Genomic DNA, 3,085 nt, shown 5'->3' with positions numbered 1-3,085 from the left:
CTTTCCCATGCTCTCATTCCTGGCCAGTCTCCACTGATGAAGAGCTGCTGTGTAGGGAATTCAGGGTGGCTCCGAAAGCCTGGCCAGAGCCTTCATGTCTTGTATTGAGTCTCAGAGTGTCTGAGCAATGTGTGAGTAGACAGGATCAAACTTAGGCATAAGACAGAATTGCATTCACTGCTGCTACCCCTGGCTGGTCTGGTGAGTTAGATGAGGGATGGCCTCTAAACAAGGCGGCCACTCGGAAAATTTGCAGGAAACCTGTCATAGATAGCCAGGTTTTGATCATGACTTCAGATCTGAGGGAGAAATTGTGAACTCCAATGTCCTACTGGATGGCCAGAAGAGCATCGATGCGTCATTTAAAAATACATTTCTGTAATTGTTTAGAGCTGCGTATGCATGATGTCCCAGAACAATTGAAAAATATATCCTCCATAATGTTATTTAACTCCTCACATAATGCTGAGGTTGGCAGGGCAGAAAAAGTCCTCTTGATTCTCCAGAGGAGAAAAACAAGGCCCATAGAAACTAACTCACTCTCTATATAGAGTTAGTTAACTATGTTCATACCATAGTCCAGTCACCTAAGCTGAGTTCTAATTCCCTATCTCCCATGTCTGTCAGAGATTTCTATTTGAATGTCTCTTTGGTGGTAGTTATGAGTCACTGAGTCGTTTCTGACTCATAACAACCCTGTAGAGGGTTTCCGAGGCTGTAAATCTTTATGGGAGCAGAAAACCTCATCTTTCTCCTTCAGATTAACTGGTAGATTTGAACCGCTGACCTTGCCGTTAGCACTCCAACTCATAATCCACTACACTACCCAGGCTCCCTGGCTGTGTCTTTATTACCCTCCAAATTTCTAAGTCAGTTTCTAAAGTCAAGGTCATTCTCTAAACCCTTGCTTCCAGGTTTCAACTTCTGTTAATGACACTGCCGTGGCCTCACTCACTGGGTTTGCAAGCTTTCTCATTAGTTCACATTAATTCATCAAGTTCTGGGTCATCTTTCCATTGAATTGTTCCCTTCCTATCCATCTCCACGGTCCCAGTCAGGGTTATGCCAAATTCATTTTGACATCAATTTCCTTGGGCTCCCTTTGTCCAACCAGTATGCTCTGTGTACTGCTTCCATCATGCTTTCAGAAACCATTAGTGACGTCCTATCTTCTATTACGTTATGGTGGAACCCTTTGGCTGACCCTGCAGGCCCTCTGCAACTGACCCCTTGTGTCTAATTCAATTAAATGCCCCTCCCATTTGACAGCATGCTCTCTCTGTTCTTGCTCTTGCCAGCCCTGTCTCCTCACACAAGAATGGTCTCACTTTTGCAGGCCATTCCGTTTATTGGGCACATAGTCTTCTTGCTCCTTATTGAAATGACATCTCTTCCCCAAGTCAGGTCCATACCACCTGTCCCACTAGCTTCTCTCTTAGCTGTGATTTTCCTCTTCTCTTAGGTGCCATCCTATTTTCATACACAGGTCAGTAGACTGTTTCTTTCTGCTCTTTAGTCCCTACATGATATTCTTGTCCTTTATTCTTTTTAAATGGCATTGAAGTGTGATCATCAACAAGAATGCAGCACTGGGGGTGCTTTGGAAGAAAGGTGCTAACGAAACTAAAGGGGTAATGGTAAAAAATGATGCCTGTTAGTCATTAATGACATTTGTAATGCTGTCTTCATTGGGCTTTATGTCTTCATTGGGCTTTATGGGAACAGATTTGAGGAACTTTGAAGTACTATCAAATTATTCATGATTCCTCCTATATGTAAACTCTACAGTGGCATCTTCCCAGGTCTTTTAAATATTACTCTATGTCCACCTTTCTCATTTTCTTCCTGGTGGCTCAATGTACTTACTGAACACAAGCTAGGTTTACAGGGAGTCCCACATCTACAGTGCAGAGTCCAACCCAGTATCTCAGGGATGGTACCGCCCAATGCTTGATTAGTTCATTTGAAGGACAAGTTGTCAGCACACAGAACGAATCCCAGAGGAGAGTAGTACGTCTCTGTCGCTTTCCGCAGGCTAGGTCTAGTCTGTGGCTAAATCATCCGTTTTAGGTTTTGTGTCACTTGGCCAGAACTTGATTGGAGAGTCCAAGGGTTGGAAGGGAAGGATGTGCAGGTCCGAAGGGTGGGAACCACTTCCCAAAAGCTCAACTCTGAGGATCTAGAGAGAAAACAAACTTTGGCTGGTTGCAGAGCCATTTCTTTCAAACAGCTTTCCTTTTACAGCTGCAATAATATTGCACCAGGTCGTCTGCCTTCATGTCACTTTGATAAATAAAAATAAAGCTACGGTGAAAGGCCATGAGCATTGCCAAGTCCTCACTCTGTACTGTGTTTGCATGAACAGGGCCCTGAAAACCCTCACATTTTAGCTTTTGTGGAGACTAGTTTGAATGGCAATTGTCGCGTTGTTCTTGTTAAGTGCTTTTGAGTCAGTTCTAACCTATAGTGACCCTGTATAAGGTTTCCAAGGAGTGACTGGTGAGTCTTCAACTGCTGACCTTGCAGTCCCGTGTTTTATCCCACAGCACCACACCAAGACTCTGAGCAACAGTCAATCTGCAATCAATGCTTGAACAGATTTGCCACACAAAACTGTGCACCTATGGGTTTCGCTTAGTGTGAGCAAATAGTGGTCTTGTTTACGGACACTGCGGCTCTCAACCACCATTAACGTTTGGAAAGGAACTCACCGGTGGCACAATTTTCAGCCAAGCAGTAGGTAGTGGGGCAGAGGGAACAACAGCACTTACAACAGTAAGGAATATTCACCATGGAATGGTCAATCATTCAAAATCAAGAGGGCAACATTTTCCTAAGGACAAAATCAAGAAGGAATAGGAAGGCAGGTGGAATGAAAATAGGAACCCCAGAGAGCAAGTGGGATAACTATTGCTGCATGGAGGGGATTGTTATCACTGAGATGAAGCAAAGTGTATGATTTGCTGAAAGTAAAAGTTGATGATCTTGTCCATAAACCTTCACTCAATTAACAATAAAAGGTTGAAAAATAAAATAAATGAAGGTCTCCAAACACTTGGGGGGGGGGATATATATATCTATATAT

This window comes from Chrysochloris asiatica, unplaced genomic scaffold, assembly GCF_000296735.1.
Source record: "Chrysochloris asiatica unplaced genomic scaffold, ChrAsi1.0 scaffold00004, whole genome shotgun sequence".
In the NCBI taxonomy this organism is placed as follows: Eukaryota; Metazoa; Chordata; class Mammalia; order Afrosoricida; family Chrysochloridae; genus Chrysochloris; species Chrysochloris asiatica.
The sequence above is the reverse complement of the archived record's forward strand: the minus strand, read 5'-3'. Positions refer to the sequence as shown.